This window comes from Manis javanica, chromosome 6, assembly GCF_040802235.1.
Source record: "Manis javanica isolate MJ-LG chromosome 6, MJ_LKY, whole genome shotgun sequence".
In the NCBI taxonomy this organism is placed as follows: domain Eukaryota; kingdom Metazoa; phylum Chordata; class Mammalia; order Pholidota; family Manidae; genus Manis; species Manis javanica.
The window spans coordinates 6,410,438-6,426,111 of NC_133161.1; the positions used below are offsets into that span (position 1 = coordinate 6,410,438).

Here is a 15,674-nt window from a genome sequence, read left to right on the forward strand (position 1 = left end):
CCGGCCTAGACGCGCCGCCCGCACACCCGCCGCGGGCGCGCCCCCTGCCGGCCCCGGAGGCCACTTCCACCCTGCAGGCCGGCCGCCTGTCGGCGTGCGTGGTTTTGGGTGCACGGAACCCGGCTGCGTTTTGTTAGCTTGCCCACTGCGACCACGTTTAACAGATTGGACTTTAGGGTCCCGCCACAAAACCAGGGCTCTTCCTGGGGTACTTTCCTTCCAGGGAGCAGGCACCGCCTGCAGGGAGGCGCTCAGGCTGGGGGCAGCCAATGGAAAGGTGAGAATGGGGCTGTGGGCGAGAGGCGGGCGCCAGGCAGGCCATGGCGGGCCTGAAGAGTGGGAACGTGTGTCCGAGAGGCACACAATTGTGATGAAAACTACAAAAATTGCAGGTGTGCCTGCCAAGGTGAGGCGTTTACACCCCATGTGGCCTGTGTTATGACCCAAATTTACTGTGCAGTTTCTCGGGTTTTGAGGTGGTGGTTTTCTGGGTCCGTGCTGATGGACAGGAAAGCATGGAGATGGGGTGTTTCAGATTGAGTGTTACAGTTAGGACAGCCACGCAACCCTGAGTTTCCGGCACTCCTTATTTCAGACGTGCCAAACATGCATCAAAGTCTTCCCAAACCTGTATTTCAACAAATGAAACAAGTTAATACCCATTAACAAAGTACCTAAAAATCACAAAAGTATGAGAACCATCTTGATGGGGACCCTGCCCCTGAGCGTACTAAGCTGTTGTAGATTGTTGCTGCCCCTGCAGTGTTATTTGGGTCTACCTGAGCATGTATTTTGGTCAAATGGTGAATGTTTGATAGTTAAAAATTGCATCTCCTGAATCAGACTATCACTATAACAAAATGAACTTCTAGAAAAAAAAAAAGGAAGAAATCTGAATTTTCTTGGAAAGGAAATTCATGTTTGTCATTTTATTGTTAAAAATATAGTAGTTAAAATTTTGAAGTTTGACCCTGATGCCGGGGTTCTTGTTCACGGAGTCGAAGAATGAACTTCACAAACACTCAAAATAGGAGGGCAAGGGAAAGGCTTTTAGTTAGAGAGAAAGTGAGAGGACAAAGCTTCTGGCTCATGCTGGGAGGGGACAATCCGTGGTCGTGCACTATGTAGGGGTTTTATAGGCAGTTGAGGATTTTCGGAAACGTGATAAAGGGCTACGGATGTGGATCTGTTAAGTGGTCCTGAAATGTTCATCTTCGAGGAGACATTAAGTCTCTTTTCTTATCAGTCTTCCAGATAATTCTGCAAAATTAACATAAGAAATTTACTGAAGATTTCTTTACCAAAATAACAGCTTCTTGGTCTGGGAGCATATCAATCATCAATCAAGATCACCTGCCCTGCCCTCAAGGTGGGCTAAGTTATTGTCTGTTTGCTAAAGAGTTTAAAAGGCAATCAAGGTGTCATCTTTCTCACTTTTACTATGTTGCTGATGGCTGGGCTTGCTTGTCATTATTAATTGCCTAGGTCGCAAATCACCTGATCAGGTCTGAAGGAGGAAAATCAGCACATAGGGCTGGGCCTTTTAGCATGCTAAAGTGAATCCTAACATGATTACAAATGATTAGCATAATAAAAAACATGGGCTATGCTGAGATACTTTCCTTTATCTGGGAAATGTTAACTGATCTCACTGAAGAATGACTCTAGAGTATAATGTTTAACACAGAATTTGGTGGGGGTTTCCTTGCATATTGTTAGATTGCTCTGACTGTAATTATCTTGCCTCGCTTTTTCCGGGGGCCCTCACCCTGTCTAAACCCACAGTCCTTGTCTCAACCTTGTAAGACAAGAACAGTAATTTCTTAGTCCTGTCAACTGCCGGATGCCTCTAGGACCATTAAACAGGGGCATTTGAATTACTAAATATGGTACTTTCAACTGAGCATCATAGAGTAAAATGACTTCTGCTAGTGTAGTATGGTGATACTGCCACCAACTTACTAAGTGTGCCTTCCTCTAATAGGAACTTATTAAGATAAAGGCTTTTCTCCTTGTAAATTCTTCGCCTTGAAAATTTCCTGGATGGTGATGTTCATTTCATTGAAGCAATTTCACCAATTGAAGTTTTGTGCCCTGTTCTGTCCAACCTTTGTTTTAAGATGCATATTTTCAGAGGCAGATATAAAATGATTGAACTCCTGTTTTTTATTTCTAATTTATAATGTTTTTGTCAGTTCCTGCCACTATACACAATGACTAGAGAAAAGTTTGTCCTTAACGTTTGGATCTAGGATTGTGACAATGGAGCTGTTTAATTGGTTTTCAAGTTAAGAAAATAATCACTTTTCATTTGCATCTTAGCTTTCCTTGCATGCACACCAATTTCAGCATCTTCCCTGGAGTAGAATCAAAGGAAGATCTTTCAGCATGATGTAGAAAATACTTGCACCCTCAGGGCTCATCAATTTATTCAGCAAGTTCCAATAAACAAACTCCTTTCTATGCAAGCAGCCATTGGTTAATAGTCTTGCCACACTGGTAATGGTTTCTAGAAAGTACAAATTTAAGACCTTCTTTATTGTCAGCCTTTGAAAGGTATAATAGCTGCTATTCCATCTTGTTTAAATATCTTGTATATGTACATGACAAGAAAATTTCAAAATCTTTTGTGTATCGAATAATTTGTTATTGGCTGAAGAAAATTTATGATTTTGCTTTGTTGCCATCTCCCACCCCCAGGTGTGCAATCTTTCTGCTTGCTACCAGTCATTTTTCATTACATCTTTTTAAGCTATAACCATTTCCTGAATATAACATTGAAGGATGTAAATAAATTACAGTATGCTTGTGCTCACAGCCTTCACTATATCTGTTCTATAGTCAATGATAATTTCATGCATTTGTCTTTACTGATTTTACATCCCGTGAATATTTCTCAAAATCAGATTCACTATGTGTGTGAAACCCAGGAATCTTTCACGAACTAAGGAAAGCAGAAACATGGTTGAATTAGTCATTAATCCTCCATATTGTAAAAAAATTAATGCTGATTCTTTATGCCCAAATGTCACATACAGCATATGCTTTGGTATCATATTTAGTATTTCATTAACCTTTTGTGCACAGCAAAATATAAGTCAAGAAAAAGTTTTTAGTAATGTTTTCTAAAGGAAATCAATATTTAGAATTCATAGCTTGAGCAAATCTTAAATATCCTTTCTCTTTATTTTCTTCTGAAAATGGCTATCAGTCTATAGCAATTATTTCTACAAGTTTTAAAAAAAGATTAGCCTTCACATATCCCAAACCATGAGGCACTGTCTTAATAAAAACATTCTTGTAAGTTCATTGTTTAGGGAGAACAAATATACTTTGCATATCTTATTTAAACTTTCTCCTTTATTCTCATGCTATCTATACTTTTAATCATGTCTCAGTCAAAGGTGACTTATCATATATGTGTTATTCAAGAGTTTTTTTTCTTGTGAAATTTTGAGGTTGTCACTTTGGCACTCTGCTTTTAATTTATCCTCATAATATGTGAAAAATTACCAAGTAGGCTTTTTCTTTTTTTAGGATTCATCACTAAATGGAATTAAATAATTAAACATTAGTTTCTAAAGATTATTTTATTTAGTGTTATGAATGCAATTGCACCAAATAATTCTACAGTCATTTGAATCATGATTAATCTTTATTACTTTGCCCTGTGGTAGTATTTATATTTTGATAAACATCTGTAGGCTTAAAGGGGATATAATGTTCTTTCTGAAGTTACCTGAATAATATTCTCTCAATATTCACATTAACTGTTAATAGATTTAACAATATTTGTTTATTTGAAATTTATTAATATTTATTTGAAAGTTCTTGATTACATAGAATCAACACCTTTTACAATCTTCAGTAATTGTAGCATTTTACTTTTGCAATATTAAAATACAAAATATTTTGTATTAAAACATTAAAAAATTAAAATACAATCATATATACTTTAACTGACTGTTAGCATGTCAACATATAAATCACATCATCAGATTTTACAGTCAAGATACAGCTAGAATTTAGAACCCTAAATTTTAAAGTAGATATTCAGATACTAACAATAAATATGAATGACATGCCATGTTTATGTCTGAAGGCTGATGCACTGTTGGAAACCTACCCAATCGCATGGTCATTACCCACGCGCAGGTCTAAGAATGCCAGAAATGATATTGAGTGAGCATTCAGCTTCTGCTTGGCAGTGACCGATGCTGAAGCCACAGCTGAACAGCAGAATTGGCCCAAACACTGAGTCTGAGCCAAAGGTCAGTGTACCCCCAGGACGTATGCATGTAGTTCTCATCTAGGAAAGTGTGAAAGACCTAGGGATTGTGCAGTGATCAGATTCCTGGGATTGCAGATTAAATTTTCCAAGTGATTACTATCCATCTGGTCTAAAATTATGGATGTTATTTTAAATTTATTTTAATATTCATATGATGTAAATAGGTTGAAATTATTTTGTATTTTTACTATCAATGGCCACCAAAATTCTAAGATTGACACATTCACTTTTTCTTTGTCCATTCACATTTATTATTCTTTTTCTGTGCTTTGCAGAATATTTGAAATATACAGGGATATATATAAAGCAGACAAGACCACCTATAATCATACTTTTCAAAGATAATCACTCTTAGCATTTTGATATCCATTCTTTTATTCATATCTATCTACCTATATATTTATATTTAACATAGTTGGTACCATAAGTACTGTTTTGCAAGCTGCCTTTATTACTTAATATGCTTGAATATCTTCCCTAGCATTAAATATTCTTCTATAACATAAATTTAATGTCTACATATTATTTCATTGTACCAGTGTTTAACAATTTATATATTTAAGTTCTAATTTTTCACCACTGCATAAACTTAAGATGAGTCTGCTTGTCCATAAATCTTTACATGCTTTTTTGATTGTTTCCTTAGATTCAGTCACTAGTGGTAGGAGATTACTGGGCAAAGGGGTATGATGATTTATTCAGACTCCTGAAGCATATGGCCAGATTACTATCCAGAGAAGTTGTACCAATTTACATTCCTACCAGCGATATATAACTCTCACTTTCATTTTTTGGTTGTGTCTTTCAATGTTCCACTTTATTTTTATGTAGTCAAAGCTGTCAGTGTTTCCCTTTATGTCTTTCAAGTTTTAAGTTTTGCCTCATTACTCCAAGACTATAAAAATATTCTTGTTTTCTTCTGGTTCTGGAAAAAATATCTTAAAGTCTTCCTGTTGCATGATCTGTTGACAACAATAACCACTAAAATTTATTGAGTCCCAAAGGTCAGAGACCATGCTATGTATCTGCATGTATCATATGATCTAATCTACCCAACTATTCTTTAATGAGGATAACATGCTTTAAAGGTGAAATAATTTGTCTGAGGTCACAGGACTAAGCAGTGGACAGGTCAGGATTCAAAGGTGAGTTCCTTCGCTTCACAGCCCAAGCTCATGGCTGTACTCCCTCCTTCGTGGCCTTTAAACCAAACGTAAGTTTGAAATCGTTAACCAAATAACATAAGGAGAAAGAATCTTCAGATCAGAGATGGCTGAAGATGTTTATAACTGTTTCATTGAGAAGACTTTCGAATTCAAAACCTTCAGTAATATGCAAAATTGTCTTTTCACTGCCTATGTTAAACTGATTAACAACTTCTGAATTTTGGAAAAGTCATCCCTGATTATTGACACTGTGGCATTTCTTTTAACAGCAATTTATGAATGCCTGCACGTGCCAGGAGATAAAGAATATAGTAAGACAGACTTTCTTTCCTCGTGGGACTGTGGCTTTATTTGGGGCTGGGAGATGGCAACAGAGCAAGTCATTCCAATTCAGTGCGGAACAGTTGTGTTAGTCTCCTACGGCTACCATAACAAAGTACTGCACACTGCGCACTGGGCTGCTTAGAACAACGGAAACTTATTCTCCCACGGTCTGGAGTCTAGAAGTCCAAAATCAAGCTGTCAGCAGGACCATGCTCCCTCTGAGGCTCTCGGGGAGGGTCCTTCCTTGCTCCTTCCTAGATTCTGGTGTTTGTTGGCATCCTCATGTTCCCTGGCTTGTAGACCTATCACTCCAGTCTCTGCCTCCATGTCCTCCTTGTGTCTCTACATCTCTTCCCTTCTTTTTTCTTTTTATTTATTTATTTGTTTGTTTGTTTGTTTGTTTGTTTATTATTTTGGTATCATTAATCTACAATTAAATGAGGAACACTATGCTTACTAGACTCCCCCCATCACCAAGTCTCCCCTACATACCCCATTACAGTCACTGTCCATCAGCGTAGTAAGATGCTATAGAATCACCACTTGTCTTCTCTGTGTTGTACAACTCTCACCATGCCCCCACCTCCACATTATGTCTGCTAATAGTAATGCCCCCCCCTTTTTTTCCCCTTATCCCTCCCTTCCCACCCATCCTCCCCAGTTCCTTTCCCTTTGGTAACTGTTAGTCCATTCTTGGGTTCTGGGAGTCTGCTGCTGTTTTGTTCCTTCAGTTTTTTCCTTTGTTCTTATACTCCACAGATGAGTAAAATCATTTGGTACTTGTCTTTTTCTGCCTGGCTTATTTCACTGAGCATAATACCCTCTAGCTCCATCCATGTTGTTGCAAATGGTAGGATTTGTTTTCTTTTTATGGCTCAATAATATTCTATTGTGTATATGTACCACCTCTTCTTTATACATTCATCTACTGATGGACACTTAGGTTGCTTCCATTTCTTGGCTATTATAAATAGTGCTGCTATAAACATAGGGGTGCATATGTCTTTTTCAAACTGGGCTGCTGCATTCTTAGGGTAAATTCCTAGGAGTGGAATTCCTGGGTCACATGGTATTTCTATTTTTATTTTTTTGAGGATCCTCCATACTGCTTTCCACAATGGTTGAACTAATTTACATTCCCACCAGCAGTGTAGGAGGGTTCCCCTTTCTCCACAACCTCACCAACATTGGTTGTTGTTTGTCTTTTGGATGGTGGTGATCCTTACTGGTGTGAGGTGATATCTCATTGTGGTTTTAATTTGCATTTCTCTGATGGTTAGCGATGTGGAGCATCTTTTCATGTGTCTGTTGGCCATCTGAATTTCTTCTTTGGAGAAGTGTGTGTTCAGATCCTGTGCCCATTTTTTAATTGGATTATTTGCTTTTTGTTTGTTGAGGTGCGTGCTCTTCCCTTCTTGTGAAGACACCAGTCATACTGGAGTAGGGGTCCACTCTACTCTGTGTGGCCTCATTTTAACTTACATCTTAGTCACATCTGCAAAGACCCTATTTCCAAATAAAGTCACATTCACAGCTACCAGGGATTAGGACTTTAACATATCTTTTGTGGAGAACATTAATTCAACTTGCAACAGATTAAACATGAACGGAAAGTACCCATAGTAAGGAGCATATAGGAATGAAAATTGTTCTGAGTCCTGAGAGTTTCAGGGGAGACTTTCTGGAGCAGGTGAGGTGGTAGCTGAGTCTTGAAAGGAAGATAGAAATTAGCAGATGTCTTGGCAACAGGAAATAGTCATTCTAATCAGAATGAACAGCAATGCAAAGTCCTAGTATTGTGCTCAGCACAGGATATTTAGAAAACTACACGAGGGGGAGTGCTGTTTCATCTGAAAATGTGGGGAGTAAAGCACAGATGCAGAAGATTAGAGAGGTTGGCAAACTACATGAATCCTTAGGAGCTTGAGAAAGAGGCTTGAAATAATTAAAAACAACATTGCATTTTCAAATAGGTAAGGAAATTAGCATTGAGCTGGTGATCACTATTCACTGGGCACTCTCCACAATAATCTGATTTAGTCCTTACATCAACCACATAAGGTAGATGTCACCATTTTTTTACTCTGTAATTTATATGAATTTTCAGTGGGCAGTTCTCCATGGTGTTTCTACATGACTTGTAACGGTTTTTGTCCTGGACCAGCTTTCCAGGGGTATTTGTATGACAAACAGGCTGCAGCACAGAGGTAGGGGTTCCCTCTGGGGAAGAAGGCAGAATTTGTTTCTTGACCAGGATAAGAAAGACACTGTCTTCCTCCAGGTCAGCAAATAAACAAGTATGCTAGTATCCCCCTAATAAGATTGGGATAGGATTGCCAGGTGAAATATAGGATACACAGTTGAATTTGAATTTCAGATAAACAACAAGTAATTTTTAGTATAAGTGAGCCACATGCAATACTCACACTAAATAATTTTTGTTGCTTATCTGAAATTCAGATTTAACTGGACATCTATATTTTTCCTAGCTAAATCTGGCAACCCTAGCCTCAGGGTTTCCTAAGCTCACCGTTCCTTGGTTGTGACACAGATCCACTGTTGTGTGCAGCATCCACCTGGGCCATACTGCATCACCCCCATCAGCGGATTGATGGCCACATGGGGCGAATGCTGCCAGCTGCTCTGTGAGTAAGAAAGGCCTTTGTCTCTGACCCAGGAGGCTCCTTCTCCAGCACCTGTGGAAATTATGGCAGGCTAACTTGTAAGGTAAAACTCCAGAACCTATAGTTCCTTACTTGATAACAATAACCTAGATGAGGGTATGGGGAGCGGGCTATGCCCTCCCCCACTTGCTGATGTGGCGGGAATGGAGAACAAAGAACATCCTGTTCACCCATTCCAGGAGCAACCGAAGGAGCCCTGCTGTGCCTACCTTTGACCGGCTACTGCTGACGTCAATACTGTGATTGACTGTTTATTGGATAAGGCTATTTTCTAAAATCGTGTATCTTTGCTGTATAAATACCCTGGTACCCAATAAAGCTTTGTTGGCGACGCGCGGGAGCGTCAGCCCTCCCAGTTTTTTCTGTCTGTCTTTATTTTCTTTGCCCCCCTTCCGCACTTCAGGACCTGCTCGACTAGGCACTGCCGGACTGCGTCAAGTGGTGCCCGAACAGGGACCTGAAGGAGAGGGGGAAGGTGAGGGCCACCACGAGGCCAATAGAGAAGAGAAAGCCCTGGCCAGGGTAACCAGGAAAGATGCACGAGAGGAGAGGCGCACAAGCAATGTGGATGTGGTAAGTGAATTTTTCTGGGAGTCCAATATGGGACAGGCGGGGAGCAAACAGTTATGTTTGTGGGCTAAAGAAGTTGTTAGCTGCCAGAGGAATTAAAGTAGGGAAACCCCAATTAGAAAGATTTTTAGATTTTATTGAGAAAGTGTGCCCTTAGTTCCCAGAAGAAGGGACAGTAGACATAGAATTGTGGAATGGGGTAGGAAAGGGACTTCAGTCTTATTATTCTACCCATGGTCCAAAAAAGGTTCCGGTGGACACATTTGGCCTGTAGACCTTAATTAGAGACTCTTACATGACTTAAGGCAAATTAATGCAGTTCTTAAACCTATGGGACCTTTACAACAAGGCCTCCCTTTTCCAGCTATGATTCCAAAAGACTGGAATATGGCTATCATTGACCTTAAAGATTGCTTTTTCACCTTGCTCCCCATTCAAAGCAGTCCTCTTAGGCCTGCTTACTTCCTCCTGTGTAATGTAAATAGAGCCTGTAATTAAGCTGAACCCTCAGATCAACATGTAAATAGCTCTATTCTATTAAATGCTTTCCTTAGAGGCAGTCATCCTGGAGCTAACTAAGCATTTCCCCCTCAGCAGCCCCAGGGAAGCCAAACAAGCTTGTGACTCAGATCAGGGCTCTAGTTGGGAAAAGTCACACAGTCCCTGCATTTATCAGACAGGCGGGGGCCTCTTGAGGAATGACTAAAGCTTGGGCAGAAAAAACTAGGAAAACTAACTGAGAGCAGTTCGATCCCTTAACTCTAAAAAGAAGTATCTTATCTTCTGCACACAAACCTGGCCCCAGTACAAACTCTCTGATTAGAGAGACTTGGCCCCTGAAAGAAGTATGCAATATAATGTTATGCAGCTAAATATATTTTGCCACAAGGGAAGAAAATAGTCAAAAGTTCCATGAACTACTACAATATGGAGCTAGTTTTCTAAATTCTTTTAGTGAACATCTATTCTACTTATTAAGTTCATCATTATCTTTGAGAATTGAGAAGTCTTAAACTAAACTCCCTGAGATAGAAGAAATTTATTTTCTGCAATACAGCCTGGCTTTAAATGACTGGAGCTAGAATTGTACTTGCATTTCATTTCCACACCCCTGGACACACACAGTCCCTATCAGTTCAGAGCCTTCATCGGCCCTGTTAGTCTGGGGCTGTCTAAACCTTAACCCAGTTATGTAAACTGCTTGCCCTTAGAGTGTATTCTTGAAAACTGAAGTACTTTTAATCAAATAAACTAAGAAGAAAGAAGACCATTGAATATTAGAAACTCAAATCTTTACGTCAGTTTGTCTGTGTATATGTTTTTATATGAAAAGTGTTGCTAACTGTAGTCATTATGTCTCGGTCTGTATGTTTGTGTGTCTAAGTGTGTAACAAAAAAAAAATTATTTTCTACCTCTGGAAGGTATTAATAAAATTGATTTAAAAACAAGCGCTTGTGAAAATTGGGCATTCTAAAACTTCCAGAAAAGCTAATAAAAAATATTATGCATTAATGCTAATTAAAGCTTAGCTGAAATAGACATGTTTTTATAGTTATTAGCTGCCAAAGTTTACTTAAAGTCATTTAAGTTAATGTTACCTATTAAATATTTCAAGAAAATGCTTAAAGAAAGGCTTGACTTTGATGTGTGGTGAAAGTTTTATAAGTAATTTAGCATAGTTGCTAAAAATAAGTAAACAAGTGTAGCAAATAAACTTTTTAATAATAATACTGTATTAATCTATAACAATGTATATATCTGCAAACAGCCTGAGAATTTTTGTGGTAACCGAAGTTCTTAAAGTTTGCTAAATTATATAGACATATTTTGTGCTTAATAAGAAATTGTGCTATAAGGCACATTTCCAAAAATGATAAAATATGTTCATAAATGTATCAATCTGAAGAATGCTGGTGTAACAGTTTACAGTGGCCTATTTTTCAGTGTTCACTGAAGGTTAAAGTATCAAATGGTTTTAAGTTCTAATGAAAACTACTTGATATAATAAGGAAAATATTTTAGTATGTTAAAGATGTGTGTTTTAATAAGAGAAAGTATAAAGAATGGAAATTCATTTTGTTGAGAGTAAAAGAAGGTTAATTGTTCTAAAGTACAGCTATTTATTTAAAGAGAGACAGACAGAGAGAGACAGTGTGGTGCAGCAGTGTGGTGCCTTTTGTTATGGCGGATCCGCTCAGCCTGTTGCTTTGGGGGAGGGTCAAGATGTTTAGAGATTAGGCGGGATAAACCCAGCCAAGCCCGAGGCAAGCCCAGGCATAATTCTCACTGGCTTATGTGCTTGGGACCATGGGGCAAATGAAGAATAAATTACTATATTCTTACAGATATAATCATGCTATGTGAAATTAAAGCAAGTGAGTCTTAATATCCAGAATACAGCAAAATTGGACTTTTGTTTTCAGTTGGAAAGACAAAGTATTCTTTAACTGTTAGTCTGCTCTTAATATTGAAAGATTGCAAAAGGTTCTCTAATTGTTTTATTAAAACAGTTTCTTATGCTTAAAGTCTTAATGAATTGTCTGAGTATTTAAGAAAATAAGATCTTAATATTAAAAAGACTAAACTAAGTGTTAACAACTATGTAACCTGCATTTACTTTTAAACTTTCTTATTATCATTCTAGTTAAATAATAAGTGTTATTTAATAACTATAATTCTATTTAGGCAAGTGCCTTAAAAACTTTTGACAGCTTCCCAAAACCAAAATTTAAAAAGGTATTTTTACCTCTCAATTAACTCTGATATTTTCCAGAGGGCCCCTGGAACATATCAGTAGAATTTCTTCTCCTCATCAAAGAAAGTATTTGACTAATTTGGCTTATTTACCTGATATATACTTACCTAAAAAGTGCTGTCAAAAGAAATAATGCTCGATTTTATTACTGAGTGTTTTATGTTACAGAAATATCCAAACTTCCATATATCAACTATCTTACAGTAAGTTCTCATCAAATCTTTAACCATTGTCATTTGTAAATCTTTTCTTGTTTATAATCACTGTTTAATTACTACTAAACTAGTAAAGAACTAGATTTCAGCAAATTGAGTACTAGTTACTTAAAATTAAGTAAACTAAAGAAAAATGATTTTGTAGCTTCTTGTTTCAAGTGTTGCTGATAAAATGTTTTAAGCTTTATCTCTTAAGCTGACTGACAACGCTCCAGTTTACCTCTCCTCTGTTACATACATTTTTTCAGCAATATAACATCACTCATAACACAGGCATTTCGTACAATTCTACAAGTCAAGCTCTCATTGAATATTGTCATCTTATTCTTAAACATTATTTATTGATACAAAGAGGGGGGATTACTCCCCGATATAATAAAATTAGTTGCAAGTTGACGATTGCTGCATGCTTTACATATCCTTAATTTTGATCTTCTGGAGGGTGATAGATGGTCAGTGGTAGAGGTACATTTTTCTGATAATATTTCCTTTTCTGAAACAACAACACTTCCTGTGTAGTAGTCTCCAATGAGTTCTTCACTATGGCATAAAGATCATATCAAGGTGTGGGGCAAGGGGTTTGCTTGTGTTTTTACAGATCAATGCTTGATCTGGCCGCCCAGAAAATGAATTCAGATACGATATGAAGGAGAACTTCCAACATCAACATCCTCTGGAGGAGTCATTCCAGAAGGTGACCATCAAAAACCTCAACAAAAGTCTGCCTGTCAAACACGGAAAACTGAAGCCCACTAAATAATAGTATCTTTTTTTATTTCCAATAATGGCACTTATGTATGTACATACTACAGAAGAAATATATAGACACATGATAGAAGAAAACTTAGATGGAATGATATTGCTGATTGGTCTGTTAGAGATGGTGATCATTATGATATTTATAAAGCAGTTTACTCCCGAGAAGATATTGACAGTTATACTTGTGAAAAGTTTCAAAAAAGAACTCCTGTCATATTGTATAAGAGTAATTAGGTGTATTTAAATATATCACTCATTCCAGAAAATAATTTTTCCTCACCTAACTTGAGTTACAACAACTCGTGAGCCAAAAGTTGCACAAGTCATCTTTTTGTGTAGCAAGAAATTCCTCTATCAGTGAACTGTTGAAGAAGAATTTAATAGGCATAAGAGTTTCTCCTATGGTGTTTACTAATATCTCAGGCATAAACATCACTCTTCCCCCTAAAGCGCTTGCTCCTGATGCCCAATTAAATCTACCTGTTAGTATTACTATAATTACTGATTGTGTATGTATTAATTGTACTCATGTAGCCTCTTACTGCAATTGTGCAATCATTGTAAAATGGTCTTCTAGATATAGACTTCCAAATAGTTGGGTATTTTTGTGTGATAATGAAACATATTAAGCCCTGTCTCCACACTATCAAGGTGTTGGTAGTGTAAGACGCATTCTTCCTGCTCTAATAGACCATCCTGAATATAAGCACAAGAGACTTCTCCGAGTTCTGCCATCTGACTGTGATGAAAACTTGTAACTTTGAGGTCCTGCCGCTGTTGCAGTCGCAGCTGCATTCCTCCTGCCAGTTCCTAGACTTGTCATTGGAATGCAGAAAGAGATATCTAAGCTGGCCTGCGCGTATAGCAAAACAAACTTGACTGCTTCTGTATTATCTGAACTCAACCAAGAACTGAGAATTGCGAGCTGCAGTGGTTCAGAATCGCACTGCTGTGAACTGTCTGATGTTAAAAGAGCAGGTAAGATGTGATCAGTTTCCAAGAATGTGCTGTTTCAATTTCTCAAACTACCCAAAATCAATTAGATGATATCCCTCATATTGTCAATAAGTTTTTACAAATGCCTAAGCTATCTAACTAGTTTTCTTAATTTCATTAGATATAACTAGTAATTGTAAGTCTGCCTTTGTTATGTATCTGTATTCCTATTCTGTTAATGTGTGTATGCAATTTAACTAGTAGTTTGTCAAAACCTATATATATATATTCAAGTTATGTCTGTCTTTCAACATGTTCGATCTCAGCCATGTAATGCATATTTCCCAAAAAACTGAGATACCATACAATCCACAAGGCCAAGGCATTGTGGAACATGCCCATGGCACCCTTAAAGTTCAATTGGAAAAAACAAAAAAGGGGGAGTTATATCCATCCCCAGTCACCACTGAACTATTTAAATCATATCTTATTTGCAGCCAAAACTGCATCTGTTATATTAAATCAGATAAAAGACATGTTCAGGGACCCCCTGAATAGTCTCTGGCATGCTGTCGCACCTCTCTTAACCTTAAGCATTTTATGGCTTTTGTTGCTGTTACTAGGGCCTTGTGTCCTTCGCAGCATGTGGAAACTCATCTGGCAAGCCTTAAGGGACCTGCATCATTTGAAATTGCAGATGGCCCCCCCACTTGTAAATCATAAGTTCTAAAGTCTTGCCTCATTTTCTGTTACCATTATGTGCAGCCATTGTGTGTATGTTTCTCATTGTGTTCTTGTTGCCTTGTTTCCTAAAAATGAGTTTAAAAGCATTTCTGCACCTTGGTGCAGAGCTACATATGTCTCAGCTGAAAAGTCACCCCCCGATGCCGGATATTGAGAAGGGGACAGGATAGTCAACGACGGGTAAGTGTCTTGGAGACCTCTGGCAACCTAAGACAGGGCCCTCATGATGGAATGTGGGTACCAATGACAGGTTAAGTCCAGATGAGTCATCCAGGAACACCTAAGACAGGCACTGTCATCCTCTTATAAAATAAAAAAGGGGGAGATGTGGGGAGTGGGCTATGCCCCTCCCCCACTTGCTGATGTGGTGGGAATGGAGAACAAAGAACATCCTGTTCACCCATTCCAGGAGCAACTGAAAGAGCCCTGCTGTGCCTACCTTTGACCGGCTATGGCTGACGTCAATACTGTGCTTGACTGTTTATTGGATAAGGCTATTTTCTGAAATCGTGTATGTCTTTGCTGTAAAAATACCCTGGTACCCAATAAAGCTTTGCTGGTGACGCGCGGGAGCGTCAGCCCTCCCAGTTCTTTCTGTCTTTATTTTCTTCGCCCCCCTTCTGTACTTCGGGACCTGCTCGACTAGGTGCGGCCGGACTGCGTCATGAGGGACACTTAGATTCTTTTTAATCTAATTAAATAGTATTACTATTATAAGCAATATTGCAGCAAATATCCTGAAATAGGATATTGTGATAGCTACAAAAACATCTTTTGGGAAAACTTCTGGAAGTAGAATTGCTGGGTCAAAAGATTTAGGAGTTTCGGAATTCCTGAATGAGCAGCCCAGATTTCTTACCTGGTGCCCTATAGTAAACCTGGCTACTTTCTTTTATTACAGAAAATAAAAATGAAAAAAGGTACATATATTTAAAATGTTGAAGTGTATCAACAAATTGTTCTTCATAGAGGTAGTATCCATTAACTCTCACCAACATATGAAAGTATCTGTTTTCTTCCATACTTGTAACCTAGTGGATTGTGAACTTTCTTGATCTTTGCCAACCTGATAAATGAAAAGTGGGATCTCATTTAGTCTGACTTTGTAGCTCTCTTTTTATGAGTATAGTTGAACATACTAAGCTTAAAACCTTGTGAATTTCCTTTTCTGTGAACTGTTTACATTTTAATCATTTTTCTGTTGTGGTGTTGATATTTTCTTATTGAGT

General features: G+C 38.1%; 1 long non-coding RNA gene across 1 annotated transcript; it reads left to right on the forward strand.

The window, feature by feature from the left end:
* Positions 1-73: 73 nt before the first annotated feature.
* On the forward strand, positions 74-15,032 carry LOC118968531 (uncharacterized). Its single transcript, XR_012132062.1, has 5 exons — positions 74-406; positions 8,271-9,038; positions 12,605-12,768; positions 13,056-14,625; positions 14,855-15,032. It is a non-coding gene; the product is annotated as an uncharacterized lncRNA (long non-coding RNA).
* Positions 15,033-15,674: the final 642 nt, after the last annotated feature.